Genomic DNA, 17,612 nt, shown 5'->3' with positions numbered 1-17,612 from the left:
AATGTCCATATATATCACGCGGATATCGAGTTTATCACTAAAAAACGATAACTCATTCCGATACTTTTTTATCGATACAAAACCTTATCGAAGATCACTTTAAAAATTATATCTCCTACATCTTTCAAGCTAGAGTCTCCAAATTTAAAATGTATATTAAGATGTATTTTAGACAATTTCGGTTTTTGTTAAAATTTACCCCCCACCCCTTAATCCACCCCCTCACCATCATCTTTGTAAAAGTCGTATATCAAATACTAGAGACTTGTGCTTCGGTATACACATACATTTCAACATTATGATTACTTTCTGAAAGTTTCAGTACGATCGTACGTCTAAAAATTAAATTATTCAACGAATAAGTTCTCATAATATTGCCACACTGCAGCGCAACTCAAGCGCAATCGCCTGTATATGTGAGTGTGTGTGTATGCGTGTGTTTGTTTGTATGTGTATGTGTGTGCGTTTGTTTGTTTGTATTCGTGTGTGTGTGTGTGTGTGCGTGTGCTAATTATTATTGAAATATCAGTTGCTTGTAGGGTCTCGACTTCTTACTTGTTCTTGAGTGGGCTCTTTTGTCGCGCTCGTATATTTTATTTCGGGATTCCGATGTATGTTCCCTAAAGCAGCCTACGGGAACTATGTCATGTCTATTATTTGGTGCCCATGAACTAAAACTTTGTGAACTGTGGGCGACATGGGGTACCAAGGATACTTTTTCTGATAAGTAGCAAAACCTTTAGCAAGCTTTAAACTTTGCTGAGTCTATATCGTAGTCGCAGTTAATGGTTATTAATATAGCCTGAAAGCTTTTTAAAATTTTACAGTAAAAATCAAGAATTGAATTCAATAAATCAAAATAGGAAAATGCTCTTCTCGCCGTTTTTCTATCATTGGAGTTCCCACTGCCATTTGTAAAAGGCTGGTCCAGTCCACATTTAATCCCATTTTTTTTATACCCTGAACCCATTGAAAATGGGAAATCAGGGTATAATGGTTTTGTTAAAAGTATGTAACAGGCAGAAGGAGGCGTGGCAGACCCCACAAAGTATATACATTCTTGATCAGGGCGAAGAACTGAGTTGATTTAGCCCTGTCCGTCTGTCTGTCCGTCCGTCCGTCCGTCCGTCCGTATGTATGAACGCGTCGATTTCAGAAGATATAAGAGCTAGAGACTTCAACTTTTTTTTAAAATGTCCGTAATTATCACGCGCATATCGAGTTTATCACTAAAAAACGATAACTCATTCCGATACTTTTTTATCGATAAAAAACCTTATCGAAGATCCGTTTAAAAATTATATCTCCTACATCTTTCAAGCTAAAGTCTCCAAATTTAAAATGTATACTAAGATGAATTTTATACAATTTCGGTTTTTGTTAAAATTTACCCCTCACCCTTAAATCCACCCCCTCACCCTCATCTTTGTAAAAGTCGTATATCAAATACTAGAGACTTGTGCTTCGGTATACACATACATTTAAACATCATGATTACGTTCTGAAAGTTTCATTACGATCGTACGTCTAGAAATTAAATTATTCAACAAATAAGTTCTCCTATTATTGCCACACTGCAGCGCAACCCAAGCGCAATCGCCTGTATATGTGCGCGTATGTGTGTGTGCGTGTGTTTGTTTGTATGTGTATGTGTGTGCGTGTGTTTGTTTGTATGCGTGTGTGCGTGTGGGTGTGCTAATTATTATTGAAATATCAGTTCCTTGTGGGGTTCAGGGGATCTCGTAGTCGAGCAGTCTCGACTAGAGCTTTCTTACTTGTTTTTTTTTTCATTCTTAACTGTAACAATTTTTTTTCGTGCTTTTAATTTAATATTATTGGCGTCCCTGACATGTCAATTTTATATGCGAATTTTAGAACAAATTCGAAAAAGCGGATTGATTCCAAATTGAAGGGCGTGTGGTTTAGGTATGATAACCTCCGATCTTATTTCAATTGATTGGCGTCGCTCCACAGATTTGGGAAGATTGACACGAGTTGGTTCCTGACAACACATTTATAACTTATCCATCTATCAGTGTCATGTGTCCAGTATACTGCACATATATACATTGAAAATCTGGACATCTAAATTGTTTGTTTCTGTTAATATGAGCTCAGTACTTTTCTTGGTGAATTCGATTCGAAAATCTAACCAATTGCGGAGCCCCATTATTTACAGAATACGAGAAGACGTAAGACATAAAAGAATTTGCAATGAAACATACGCTTTATTTTCATAATATTGAATTCCTTTTGGCTTTTCACTTTTATTCTCGGCACTCCAACAATTCACTTTTGACTATCTTTGACTAGCTCGTATGGAATTGCCGGTGGCCGTTTATAGCCCAGCCACAGGCCCTGCTTCGTGATGTAACGGCGGGACCTGCCTTGCGAGTGACAGTGATAACTACCATCACCCGGCCCGAACGGCACCTCAGCTAACGGTCCTCGATGATCGGCGTGCGTGCGACGCGAGCCCATTGCTGAATCTGTAGAAGCGAAAGAGACCATAGTCGGACCTTGACCCCTTCCCAGTAGTGAGGGTCGCTCCTACAGTACTCGCGTCGCTGTGTGGAGCAACATCTATATGCACGTATGTATATGCATATAAACGCACAGCAAATACGTACGGTAATATACATTAATACCTATATTGCTCTTCACAATATCAAAGCCCTGCATTTTTGCTTTTGTTGAATCCATGACTTTTTGTGAATCCATTTTCCAATTCCTAAAGGCAAGTGCACTGTTAGCTGACATTTACTTTGGCTCGTCTCTAAAACGTTTACTTCTTTATCACATTTAGATTCTCACAACTCCTAGCAGCTTTTAAAAAATCTGCTTTTATTTTGATTTATTAGCAGAAACTGTAGTCGCATGTATGAGTAAAGGAGATGAGTTGTTATTCTGATCGAAAAGCTCAGTAGCTAATTTTCTTGTCAGGCGAGGATCAGCGCTCTCGTAAACACTTTTAGGACGACCCATTTTTTCTATTGCACAATGACCGGAGATTTCAATGAGCATGTTTTTATTCAGCATTTAGCATGCTTTCCTTTAAATCCTGCCGGAGCTGAGTTGCACTTTATCAAGTGTTTATTAATATAATTTACGAAAGCTTTCACGTTTTCATTTATTGTCTTAATGTTCTCGTTCTTTGGTAAGGTTTTGTAATATGTAATATTTCACTGCGTCACGTGAAACGTCAACCAGCTCCGCCCGCTTCAACACATCTTGTACTACAAATGTTGAAAACGGATAAAAATGGTTAGTTTTTTAATAATCTGCACACTTTTGTTGATAGCATCTCACATTAATCTTTTTGCAACGCTTTGCCATGCAAAAGTACTGATCCACTTAATAAGCTCAATCATTAACCAAAGAACACATAGACCGGACACGTAGGTTCGTGCTACGAAAATATGGGAACACAAAATCATTTCTCTTCATGCGCTCGGCCGAGATGGTCGGGTAATGAAAAAATACGTATAAATTTGATTGTGTGTACGAATGGGATGCGATGCTAACTATGGGATATCACTTGTTGAAGCATTTGTATGCCCATGTGCCTTTACATGTGTGTGTGTGTGTATATGCATGTGTGGGACATGAGCATTGGCGTGTGCCTACCTCAACATAGAATTGTGTAAACGATTTTGGGTTGAATTGAAAAGTCGCTTATATATTTAAGTAGCTGACTAACTAGAGTGCTAAGTGCACTTGCCAATACTTTTTATAAGTTCTTTTTACTTGCAAGATCACATCAGATTTTGCCCACTGAGCATTTATTTAAATCAAGTGCTTAGATATAAGTTCCTTGCCAGTCACTATACTACACGCATATGATTAGGTGTATGAGTTACTCGCCAGTCACAGTGCCACAAAGAGGCGCGCTTATTTTGTATACTCTGAACCCATTGAAAATGGGAAATGTGAGCACTTTACAAGATCGACCAAGTGCAAATGCTGAGCTTTAAAATTGCTACTGGCAGCAAGAGCTACGCACACAGGCACACAAATGCTCATTGCGAAAACATTTTCATTATGAGCATCAACGCTTTCATACCCATTTTTAAAAATAATCATGAAAAAGGTAGCATTCTGTATGAACGTGGAAAACGCCTTACAAATTTCGGTATACCCTTCACTTAAAAGGAAAAAGCTGGGATCGTCGCGAACAAAAATTTTAATTTTTGTGCACGGTTGAGAATGATGATTTCAGCGACCATAGAGAGCGAGAGAGAGGGACTGAGAGAGAGAGAGTAAAAAAAATGGCTCACAGCTGTGCTTCATACGGAATTGGGACCATTTCGATTGAGCGTTCACAGCGCACTGTTTTTGTCGTGCAGTATTTTCACTGCTCGAATCTCCAGCGACCGAGCCGAACAAATACGAAGTATAGTGGTAGCCCAACTTAACAGTTTCGAGCTGTAGAAAAATTTGTTCTACATGTCTAGTTTATGTGTTGTCTTGTATGTGAACTTGTATAGCGTAGAACAGGGCGGGAGCTAATATGGTTTTATATAGTTTTACCTTGTTGCCAAGACATGTGAGGTGCCTGTCCAGCATCACTCCTAGATCTTTGTGTGCTGATTTGTGATTCAACGTTTTTCTGTTTAACGTGACTCCAGGGCAGCTAAGTGAGCGATTTGCAAATCTAACATCTGGGCATTTGCGTTTGGCAGCATTGATGCAGACGTTCCATTTTCGTCCCCGTTTCTGGAATGCATCGAAATGTGAATGAAGCAGCTTAATTTTGTGAGCACCGCAGTGTTGTGAGCATATGTCTCAATTGGCACACTTTCTTATGTTTTTACAGAGGGCTTGAAGCCATCGACTGTTACCCGGAATGTACGCCCTTTGAGAAAACTCTTTGATATTCTCCCCCCACATGTTGACACGCTTATAAGGCTCAAAAGAAGGGTGAGAAGAGAATACTCAAGAACTGGGGATACTCGAGTCCACCAGATCTACGCAAGGCTATCCAATCGGCTGCAAAAGGTCCTTGCAAAAGTCAAGCAGAAGAAAATTGATGGAATACTAGAAAGTGCGGGCCCCGATGCACCTTTCAATTACACACTCTGGAAACTTACAAGTCGGTTTAAAAGGGTCGCTATACCAAAAATGCCAATTAAAAATCCATTGGGTGGTTGGTGTTACTCCAGTCAACAGAAAGCCGAAGTCTTTGCAGACAGCTTAGAGGAAAGATTTAAGCCATTTAATCTCACTTCCGATAGGACCAGAAGAGACGTTGAGCTAAGTTTGGAGACGCCCTTTCAGATGTCACTGCCTGCAACTCCAGTCACTCTCCAAGAGATTGTGCAGCAAATCAAAAAACTGAAAACCAAAAAATCTCCTGGAGAGGACTTGCTGGATAATAGAACTTTAAAACTACTGCCCCAAAAAGCGTTATTGTTTATTGTCCTAATACTCAACAGCATGCTTAGACTGAGACACTTCCCAACCTGCTGGAAGATGGCGTTGATCACGATGGTACCCAAACCTGGAAAAAACCACACGGAAGTTGAGGGATTCCGTCCAATCAGCTTACTTTCGGCGCTAGGGAAGATGGCAGAGAGAGTGATCCTGGATCGTATCATAAAGCTCGAGCCTGTAAAGCAAAAAATACCGAATTGGCAGTTCGGATTTAGACAAGGGCACGGCACGCCGGAACAACTGCTGTTTTTATGGACATCCGACAAGCTTTTGACAGAGTGTGGCACGATGGTCTCCGATTTAAACTGAAGAACATATTACCACCGCAGCTATTCCAGCTTGTCTCAAGCTTCCTCACGGACAGGTACTTTAGAGTCGTTGTGAGTGGAGAAAAGTCCTCGAAACGCTCAGTTTGCGCAGGTGTCCCACAGGGTAGCGTGCTTGGACCCACGCTATACAACCTATACACAGCTGACATGCCAACCACAAGTGTAGTTACTGGACTAGATGAGGAACACGTCCTGATAGCAACCTACGCAGATGACACTGCAGTTTTGACCAGAAGTCCTAGCATCAACATAGCCACGGAATCCTTGCAGCAGTATGTAAATAGCTTTGAAGGATGGACCAGAAAATGGAACATAGGCATCAACACCAGCAAGTGCGTAAATGTCACGTTTACCACACGAACTTTGTCTTGCAGCGGCATCACCATGCTTGGCTCCAGAATCCCACAAAAGAGCTCATACAAGTACCTTGGAGTTTTACTGGACAGGAAGCTAAACTTTAAGGCCCATACAACCATGGTACGGCAGTCAATAATGGCAAAATCCAGAAAAATGGCATGGCTTCTTGCTCCAAAAAACAAGCTGTCGCTTTATAGTAAAACTACGATATACAAAAGCATCCTAAGCCCGATCTGGAAATACGCCCTAGAAATATACGGCATTGCATCCAAATCAAACTTGGAAAAAATTAGAGTCGCCCAAGCAAAGATCCTGAGGCGAATCTGCGATGCCCCATGGTACATGAGGACTCGAGACATCGAAAAGGATCTAGAGGTTCCAAAGGTGGGAGATGTCCTACAATCACGTTCCGCAAGGTATATAGAACGCCTTGGCAGCCACAGCAACGTACTAGCCAGACGGCTAACTGCCAAGCCGAGGAAGAGACGACTCAAGAAGTGCCACCCAACGGACTTGCCCAAAAGAGTAATAACATAATTAAATTAATTAATATAATACTAATAGTAATGTTAAAGTAATATTAAAAATTAACACATAAATTTATAATCTAAGTCTAGATCTGTTTGTTATTATTTTTAATGTAGAACTAGATTAAGTTGCCATTATGGTAGCAGTAAGCTCGTTAATAAAATATAAAAATTTTTACAAAAAAAAAAAAAAAAAAAAAAAAAAAAAAAAAAAAAAAAAAAAAAAAAAAAAAAAAAAAAATAATATGAGAGCAGGACCGAAAATTGTCACTGTTATCAAGCCTACTGAGTATCAATAGAAATTTGAATCTTTAGGGAAAAAACCGCGTATTACAAGTATTCGTGAAATTTTTTCAGTATTTTTAAGATCTGCTATCCTACTCGTAGCGGAGACAAATCCAAAAAATCAAAAACCATGAAAATTGGTCCAGCAAATCTCGAGCTATAAGTGGTGGAAAACTTTTCACAACTCTCTTTTATAAATATAAGAAGAAGATTATTTCATTGAACATAAAGTTCTTTATATTCACAAGAACCCAACACAGCGTCCCCAATCACTAGTGCTCTAGTGTGGGAGAGCTTAACTGGCGCCCGAGCAGGGACCCACATTCTTCACGGAAATAAAAGGAAATGGTAACCTGTCAATAATTCTTTAAAAATAACTTATTAAAAAAATCAAGTACAAATAACTTATTCCAATCCAATTGGGTAATTGTTAAAAAGAAGCTACTGGAATCGGAGCTGAAGCTGGAGGAAATAATAAATATGTGCACCATTGAAGAACAAGTGAACCAGCAGTCAGAGGCAATGCTGATCCCGCCGGATACCGAGATTGTAAAGAAAATCGCGGTTCAGTCAAGGAGACAAGACAAAGTAGGTGTGTTGTGTGGCCGGTGTGGAGCAGAAGACCATGATGAACGGAATATGGCATGCCCGGCAAGGAAATCGAAATGTAATAAGTGTTCCCGGTTCGGACATTATGCTCGTATGTGCAAAACCACATTAAAGAGGCAGCGTAGGACACCATATGAGTATCGACGCAAGCGACCGCGAACCTCGCAGTCCCACGTGCACGCCATCGATGAGGAAGAGACTAAAAGTCAGGGCGGCCAGGGTTGGTCAAACTGTTTTAAAGTGATTAGCGAGCCAGGAGGAGATGAAACCGTGTCATGCCTAGTTGGGGGATCCCAGCTGCAGATGATCATTGACTCAGGATCGCGGTACAACCTGATAACATGCGACGGTGTTTAATATTCGCACCACTTTGGCAACCCAGTTCAAAGCTTATGCGTCGGACGAGACGCTGAGAGTGGTTAACGTCTTTGATTAGAGTTCAAGAAAGACCAGAAATGATTGCTACATTTCATGTAATCGAAAATGGGAGACAATCGTTACTGGGTCGAGACACAGCCGTGCAACTCAACGTCCTAAAACTTGGCTTAAACGTAAATAGAGTGGAAGCTCACACATGTTTTCCCAAATGGAAAGCATCACCTGTGAGACTGGCCATTGACCACAATGTGAGACCAGTGCAGCAGCCAATGCGCAGATTCCCGACTGCGTTAGATGACCAAATCGCAGACAGGATAAACCAGGCGGTGCAGCAAGATATCATAGAACCAGTTCGTGGACCGAGCCCATGGATTTCGCCAGTGGTAGTTGCATTTAAAGGGAACGGAGAAATAAGTCTATGTCTGGATATGCGAAGAGCGAATCTAGCCATCTCAAGAGAGAATCACCCACTGCCAACATTCGACATGTTTATGACCAAGCTTCGAGAGGCAAAATACTTTTCTAGGCTGGATCTGAGAAATGCCTATCACCAATTGGAGCTCGACGAATCGAGTCGGCAGATCACTACATTTATTACACACAAGGGACTATTTCGTTACAAAAGACTATTATTTGGGGTTAACTCGGCCCCAGAAATATTCCAGAGGCGGCTGGAAGAATTGCTAGCAGGCGGTTCAAATGCTCTTAACTATATTGACGATGTCATCGTATTTGGCAAAAACGAAGAGGAACTCGAATTCCTAGGTCACATTCTGTCGGACCATGGTATTGAAGTGGACCCAGAGAAGGTCAAGGTGATCGCAGGCTTCCGGGCCCCGAAAACTAAGGAGGAGACAAGAAGCTTTCTAGGCCTCGTAACATACGTTAAAAATTTATACCAGATCTAGCCAACACGACGGAGCGATTGAGAAGATTAATAAAGGCAAACACCACATTCGAATTGGGCGACAAGGAACAACGAACTTTCGATATCCTGAAGAAGCAAGTCGTCGAGGTAACAAATCTGTCATATTTTAATAAAAATTTTCGTACGTGTCTCATAGCCGATGCAAGCCCGGTGGCATTGGGAGCTGTTCTAGTGCAGATTGATGACAGCAACGTGCATCATATCGTATCGTTCGCCAGTAAAAGCCTAACTGACGTGGAGAAAAGATATTCACAAACGGAGAAAGAAAGTTTGGCATTAGTGTGGGCAGTGGAGAAATTCTACTACTACTTAGCGGGACTGGAATTTGATCTGATAACAGACCATAAGCCTTTAGAATCCATTTTCAAACCAACTTCGAAACCACTGGCACGGATCGAACGCTGGTTGCTACGTCTGCAGTCTTACTGATTTCGGGTCATTTATAAAGCCGGAAAAGAAAATATCGCAGATTCCGTGTCGCGTCTTTGCGAAATATCTAAAGCGGAAGCTTTTGATTGGCAAGATGAGCGGAATATGTTTCGAATTGTAGAAAAAGGGTACCGAAGTCACTAACCATATCGGAAATCATGGACAAAAGTATGCAGGACGAGGAAATAATTGATACAATGGCCTGCCTTAGTACCAACTCATGGGAGGCAAATCTTGGTAATGTGTCGCATCCGACTTACAGGGCCCTTTGCCAAGCAACGACCATGTACTGGTGTTAATCGACTACTTTTCCAGATACATGGAATTTAAATTTATTAAAACTATCTCTTCGAAAGTATTAATCGAACAGATGCAGGATATATTTTCTCGTTTGGGAATACCACGAACGCTGAAAACCGACAACGGTCGGCAATTCGTAAGTCTCGAATTTCAAGATTTTTGCCGGAACAACGGTATTACCCAAATAACGACTCCACCATATTGGCCACAGGCGAATGGCGAAGTAGAAAATATGAACAGGTCTTTAGTAAAACGCTTAAAAATCGCGTGGTCGAAAGGGAAAGACTATAAACAAGAGATTCAAAACTTCGTCATGATGTACAACGTAACAGCCCGCTCGGAATTGATATTTAACAGAATCATTAGAGACAAGATACCAGACATTCAGGACTTGGTAGGTGATGTTGGCGAATCCTCGAAAAGAGACTTAGTTTGCTTAAACAAACAAAAGGGAAAAGAGAGAGCAGACGAGAGAAGAGGCGCCAAAACATCGGATATCCAACCCGGCGACAAAATCGTGCTGAAGAATGTCCTCTGCCCACATAAACTGACACCCACGTTCGATACAACCGAGTACGTGGTGATCAACAGAAAGGGGAATATAGTTCAAGTGCAAGGAGGAGGAAAAACACTAACATTTGAGTCATTTAAAAAAGATTACAGTTACAGGTACTCATGGAGCTGCAGCGACAACCGATAGTGTCCAGAACACAGTCACACATAGACAAACGCCTCAAGTACCGGAAACTGGAGCCGGCGCGTAGGACAATGGGTTGAAGATGAAGCTGAAAAATATTGGAGGGATGTGGAGACCCGTACCACGAGAGCTTTCTGTGGAGGACGATCCACACACAGGAAGCTCCGCGGCACAAGCCACGGAATAAGCTTTCGTATGCGAGCTTTATTACTGTTGTTACTTTTGTTCCTTTGACTACTTTTATTCTTGCCAGCGAGCGTGGCTGGTCATTGTAAACGACGCGTGAATAAATAAATATTACTTTGCAAATTAACTAGCCGGTAACTGTGTTTACTTAGACCCGGGCAAACACGGGTTGATACAATGCCTATATGTATGTATATCCTTATATGCATATATAGATATGTCTGAAGCTGTGTTAGAATCCATACACAAGCATATGTACTAATCCTATTTAGTCCGACACTCCGTCCATATCATTCATACACATATATTTCTCCATGACTATATGTATATTCTGATCAATATTTATTAAAACGAGAGAACAATATTTTTTGTTAATTGTTTAATAAACTTATTTGCAATATTCTGCTGTTTAGCACATCCGCACACACTCAAATACTAGTCGCCGGCTGCAGAGTGACATACATACTTATGTACGTACATACTAAATAAAAAACCAATATCCTTTGTTGTTTTTAATAGTTTTATTTTGCAATTTAAGATAACCACCAGATATCCACCAAGCATAATTACTTCTACTTGTTATATGTATATATTTGCTAATTGTGTGTGCGCTATCTTCTGTTTGTACAAACATATGCTCATACATATGAGCATATATACATACATGTATGCACATATGAGCAGCCTTGGATTTATTTGATTTTCACTCGCGTACTTCTAAACAGCCCAGCAACACAATTAACATATAAATTCACAATAAAAAGTTTCACATACATATGCACGGCACATTTACTAAATAATAAACTTAAATTGCTAAATTGGTTATTTTGCTTTGTGTCCAAACAGCTGAGATCGTAACTAGTATCTTTTCCGATAATTATCACCGGCCGCCACAATTTCGTGTCGATAGTTTTGCACGATCAGAATCCATCGTAATTTAATAACTATTGCGAAATAAATAGAAAATAGATTTTTAGTCTTGTTTTTTTATACCCTGAACTCATTGAAAATGGGAAATCAGGGTATAATGGTTTTGTTAATATGTATGTAACAGGCAGAAGGAGGCGTGGCAGAGTCGATTTAGCCCTGTCCGTCTGTCTGTCCGTCCGTCCGTCCGTCCGTATGTATGAACGCGTCGATTTCAGAAGATATAAGAGCTAGAACTTCAACTTTTTTTTAAAAATGTCCGTATATATCACGCGCATATCGAGTTTATCACTAAAAAACGATAACTCATTCCGATACTTTTTTATCGATAAAAACCCTTATCGAAGATCACTTAAATAATTATATCTCCTACATCTTTCAAGCTAGAATCTCCAAATTGAAAATGTATATAAAGATGTATTTTATACAATTTCGGGTTTTGTTAAAATTTACACCCCACCCCCAAATCCACCCCCTCACCATCATCTTTTAAAAAGTCGTATATCGAATACTAGAAACTTGTGCTTCGGTATACAAATACATTTCAAAATTATGATTACTTTCTAAAAGTTTCATTACGATCGTACGTCTAGAAATGAAATTATTCAACAAATAAATTCTCCTAATATTGCCAAAACTGCAGCGCAACCCAAGCGCAATCGCCTGTATATGTGAGTGTGTGTGTATGCGTGTGTGTGTGCGTGTATTTGTATGCGTGTGTGTGCGTGTGTGTTTGCTAATTATTTTTGAAATATCAGTTGCTTGTAGGGTTCAGGGGATCTCGTAGTCGAGCAGTCTCGACTAGAGCTTCCTTACTTGTTTTTTTCTTTTATTGTAAAACGGAAATCTCCGCCGAGAGCGAGTCTGGGCCTTGTGGGATGATGCTGAGCAGCAATATAAGGTCTGTGCCAGAGCGTTGAACCAAGGGGCGAGCAGTGGTGAAGTTGAAGCCATGGAGGCCAAATTCGACAACTGCTACACTTTGTATGAGCGGCGTACGACGCACGTGGGGGTGCAAATCGACACACTTTCCGCATCGAGTACACCGCCCGCTCCAATGTCCGCTACTTTCGCCTCGTCTGGAGGCTGTCGCCTTCCACCCGTTGATACGGAAGTATTCCACGGTGACTACTTGCGCTGGCCAACATTCCGCGACCTTTTTACTGCGATTTATATTCAGAATCCGCGCTTGACTCCGGTGGAAAAGTTATTCCACCTCAATTCAAAGACAGCAGGCGATGCAAATGCTATAGTCGACGGCTTTGCATCGGCTTGGGGCTCCTTGTGTGATCGGTTCGAGAATAAGCGGCTGTTAGTCAACAGCCAGCTTAAAATCCTGCTCAACCTCTCCAAAGTCACCAAGGAATCAGGCTCGGCTCTCAGAGAGTTGCATGGCACCATAGAGCCATAGATGCGTCACTGCAATCGAGCATGCTCAAATCTCTACGGAGAATTGGGACTGTATCCTTGTGTTCGTGTGCACATTCAAATTGCCAGATCACACTCGATCTCTCTGGGAGCATTCACCGACACAAAAAACAGAAATTCCAGCCTGGCAGAACGTTAGTCACTTTCTTAGCGAGCGTGCTCTTGCTCTCGAGGCTATGGAAGGTGATCGTTCTGCACCAACAGTTCCAATCTCAGTTTCGAGATGCGCGAGCTCTGCCCCTCCCAAACTAGTCAACTCCTTCACAACGCAAGTGAATCTGTGCGATCTGTGTTCAGAATAGAACCATCCAATTCGATTTTGCCCTCGGTTTCTCCAGCTGTCTATCCATGAACGAGAGGCATACATCAAAGCAAAGAATCTTCGCCTGAACTGCTTCGCTAAGGGTCACCAGTTACGAGAGTGTACCAGTACGCACAACTGTTTCAAGTGTAATGGTCGGCAAACACCCTACTCCATAGGGACAATACTCCTCGGACTGCTGCTGCATCGGCAACAGCTATAGCCCCAATTCGTACGCAAGTTATGTCCAACGTCCAAACATTTCTGGCTGCCAACACGCGAGGTGTCCTCCGCGGCACGGCGGTGATTAACATATGCCAAAACTTGCCTCCCTTCATCACCAATTCCGCAACTCTTATTGAACCAGCTGCCGAATATTCAGCTAGCTGATCCCGAGATCTACAAGAGTTCAGAAATTGATACCATCCGAATATCTGGGGATCTCTTCTAGGTCTAGAGACTGTTTTCGGTTGGGTACTGACTGGCCCACTTTTACGAACTTCACCGGAAATGGTCTCCTCGTTCACAACTCAAGTCTGCGTTCCGGGAGAGACGAAACTTGAGATTCCGACAAGTCTTCCATCCCGAGTTCCCGACAACACCACTACAAAAGTGAGGGTCGGTTTCAATGAGAGCCTGAATGATATTCTTCATTCAGGCCCATCATTCCAACTCAATCCTCGTCCGCCTTGTGCTGTCGAACTAGCCTCCATGTTGTGTTCTAACGAACAAGTAATTCAACCTCCAACTCATTCGTTCTTCCAGATAAAGACGCCGTCATTAGAAAGCAGCAAGCCACGTGGTACCAATTCCTTCCAGTGCCGCGTATGCCCAGGAGCCCATGGTCTCCGAAACTGCCAGCGTTTTCTAGGCCTTTCAGAGGAAAACCGGATGTACTTATACATGAGTACTGCACGAACTGCTTGGCTCACGAGTACTCCGGGCAATCCTGCCGCAACAAGGGACGTTGCAAAACGTGTGGCCAGAATCACCACACGCTCCTGCATCTCCAGGACAGCCTTGATCCGCACATCAAGAGATCTCCAGCTTCGAACGCGACGTCTTAATTTGCAATCCTTGCAAGGGGTGGGGGGGGGGGGGGGGGGGGGAGTATGTTAATGCCAGATCCCATTAACAAGAATTGCTCTTCCCGCAACACACGTTATGTTATTAACAGCACTCTGTCTGACTGTCACTTGCCTCTCCTGGTATTGACGATATACTTTACTAATGCACAGCTTTAATCTAAGAAATAAAGACGAGGAAAGTACAAACCGGTCTTTTTACTTATCGGCGACACCACCACTCCAACAATCGATAACAAAATATCGGAAGTTGTTATCGATTTCTAGCGATAAACTCGATATGCGCGTGATACACACGGACCTAGGAAAAAAAATTTCAAGTCTCTAGCTCTGATATCTTCTGAGATCGACGCGTTCATACATACGGACGGACGGACAGACGGACGTACAGACGGACAGGGCTAAATCAACTCAGCTAAATAAATAATAAAGAATTGGAAAAATAAAAAAAAAACAACACCTATACAATACAATAAAGGAGAGGAAGTATATGTATATAAGAAACAATCAAATTAAGACTAAGGAAAAAAAAAATTGCAATTCCTTTAGGAAAACCACAATGTGACAATCAAAACACATACTGGAAAAATTCTTCAAAAATCACACTTAAGAAAGAAAAAAAAAAAGGAAAGCGCACATTCAATTATATTGTAATAATCCTCTTTTAACTTCCTTTACTTCCTTAGCACCCATAGCATCCACAGCACTTTACACGTGGTATATCCTTCCTAGTTTCGATGATTCATGGTAATAGGGATATCCGCGATGCCAGAGGGAATGAAATAAATGCGCTTACAATGTTGGATGTATCGTCATAACCACAAATGAATACTATGAATGCTTAAATTAACTTGAAGGTGGATATCGGTGGCCCTCTTTATGCTAATTTATGGACTCGACTATGGATAAATATCGTTATATTGGGCAATTTATATTGGATAAATATCGTTATATTGGAAAATTTATATTGGATGAATTTCATTATAATGGACATATGCACCCTGATCTGCGGGACACAGATATTTAGATGGGGAAGAGTTAAGACTATCGACAATCTAAGGAAGCTGGAGAGTCCAGTCAGACATTCAACGGGAGAACCAAATCAGTAGAACTGATTTGGGGCCAGCTTATAGTCGGACTAGACAGAGTTTAGATCTATTGTTACTAATTAATTTATATAAAATATAATACTTCATTGAACACAAAGTTGTTTATATTCACAGGAACCCAACAACAAAGTACAATACAGTAAATTCAAAAATTGAATGGTTTACTCATTTATTTTTATTGTTTTTAAGCTTTAAAAATGTACTTAGATCTACGTATTTCAGCGAAATTGCTCTACGGAAAAACACGTCGATTTTGGAGCCTTGCTGCGTATTTCTCAAATTTTAACTTGGCATCCCTGATAGTAAAGAAGAACATTAAAGTGACGCGCATTTATGTTGAAAACACAAAGCGTTGCATCATGTCTGAGCCGAGAAAAAGCAAGGCACGCGCTGCTGATAAAATATTGGTGAAACCGGACGAGAACGAATCTGCGACACATACATATATTCTGATATACATTAAATTTTTGCAGAACGCGTGTGTACACTTTGACAGCTTGATTTGTAAAGCTCACAATTGTAGAATAATTTGTATGCTTCCGTGTTTAGGCAAATGATGTGAACATTGGCGTGCTTTCGCATATTTTCGTAGCCCAAACTTAACAGTGAGGAGCCGACTTTGTGTGGGACGCAACGCTCGAAAAAAAAGTTTGCAAAAAGGTTTACACTTCGCGTACGGTCTATTGGAGGTGAAGAGCAATCGAATTTGGGGCACAATCGAGCTAGCAATATATCGACGGCCAAATAATGCGATGGTTATCAATAGTGTCGTCGATATTTTTGGGTTTCACATCAGTTAAATCACTGACCTTAGACACTAACCAGAGAACACATAGACTAGACATGTAGTACAAAGTTTTTCAACACCGGAACAGCTGTCTCGTAGTTCCCAATCAACGTCGTATTCGCTCGGCTGGGTAATTGCTGGCTCGGGTAATGAAAGACAGCAGAACGAAATCAGTGCGCTGTAGTGCTGGGAAAAATTCGATTTTACCTACATCGATATTTCGATTTTATGTATGGGTCTCAGATCAATGTATCGATTTTTTTTATAATAATATCACTAACCAGAGAACACATAGACTAGACAACTAGTGGAATGCTTTTTGCACGCTTTTTCTGGGACTTTAGCGCCCCAGACTGCTTTGAATTCGCTCGGCGAATTACTTTTAGGCTCGAGCAACGAAAATATACGAAAGCACAATCATTTCGCTTCACGCGCTCGACCGAGATGGTCAAATGTTGAACTAAAGATCCTTCTATGCTCAATCTTTCCCTTGCTCTCTTGTGATCTTGTGAACTACATGCATGCAAGTAGGGACACGAAAAAAGTATCGATATTTTCGGTATCGGATACATTGGGGCGATGATACCGATACTTTTTACTCGATGTTTTGGTTTCGATATTTTTACTTATCGAGTATCTCTAGAGCCATATCGAGTAAAGAAAAATACGCGGGATCAAGTCAAGCTCGCCAGCCAATTTGCGCAAAATTTTAGACTGAGTTTGAGTTGAATCATTAAAAAAGGTTAAAACAGTGAATTATTATCAAAGTCAATTTGATTTATAGTTAAAGTAAGTAATAAAGCAATGACTCTATGCAGTTTATTGAAATATATTTCTTTAAAAGAATTCCACCAAGCCACAGCAGTGTTTGGCAGTAATTCACCAGAATACGCAACGACGAGGTGAAGTGCAAAATTTGCTTCAAAACTCTTAAATCATCAGGAATCACCTCAAACATGCATAAGCATATAAGAAAATTTATATTATCCAGTCCTAATTCTCTCTCCAGTGAGAATGAGAGTGATACTTCCATAGATTCAGCAAACAATCTTTGGAGTGATTATAAGAAGTGGACGCATGCAGGGAAGCAGACCAAAAAAACAAGATCTACAATGAACGATGACGAAGTAGGTCGCTACCTATCTACCCATGTTTTACCACTTTCCATCGACCCTTTAAAACAATGGGCTGATATGAAAGTAGTTTATCCCAAACTATACAACTTAGCTCAAAAATATTTGGGAATTCCCGCGACGTCCGTGCCCTCTGAGCGCCTTTTCTCCAAAGCTGGAAGTCCCATAATCAAAACTCGCAGCCGATTGTCACCCAAAAGGCTTGACAAACTTCTTATTTTAGGCGATTGTGCAGAGAAGGAATGGAATATATAACTTAACATAACTTCATTGTACTATGTAATATTGAAAATTTACTTGTAACTTTTTATTAAAAAAAAACATGAAAGATATCCTAGATTTAATAAACATTTCATCCGATACCTTGCAACATCGATGCTTTTG

The 17,612-nt window shown here is 40.9% G+C and overlaps 2 protein-coding genes and 1 long non-coding RNA gene across 3 annotated transcripts in view; all 3 read right to left on the bottom strand.

Annotated features, from left to right (window-relative positions):
* The window catches only part of LOC149091568 (uncharacterized), a 161,684-nt gene that overhangs the window by 80,577 nt on the left and 63,495 nt on the right, over nt 1–17,612 (bottom strand). The gene's annotated exons all lie outside the window — the stretch shown is intronic.
* Nucleotides 1–17,612, bottom strand: part of Chmp1 (charged multivesicular body protein 1) — a 103,977-nt gene that overhangs the window by 33,435 nt on the left and 52,930 nt on the right. The window lies entirely within an intron of this gene.
* The window catches only part of GNBP2 (Gram-negative bacteria binding protein 2), a 171,371-nt gene that overhangs the window by 115,311 nt on the left and 38,448 nt on the right, over nt 1–17,612 (bottom strand). The gene's annotated exons all lie outside the window — the stretch shown is intronic.

Source organism: Drosophila navojoa, chromosome 4 (genome assembly GCF_054131105.1).
Source record: "Drosophila navojoa isolate 15081-1374.11 chromosome 4, UAZ_NAV_1.0, whole genome shotgun sequence".
NCBI classification, from domain to species: Eukaryota; Metazoa; Arthropoda; class Insecta; order Diptera; family Drosophilidae; genus Drosophila; species Drosophila navojoa.
This window is presented reverse-complemented; position numbering and strand designations above follow the sequence as displayed.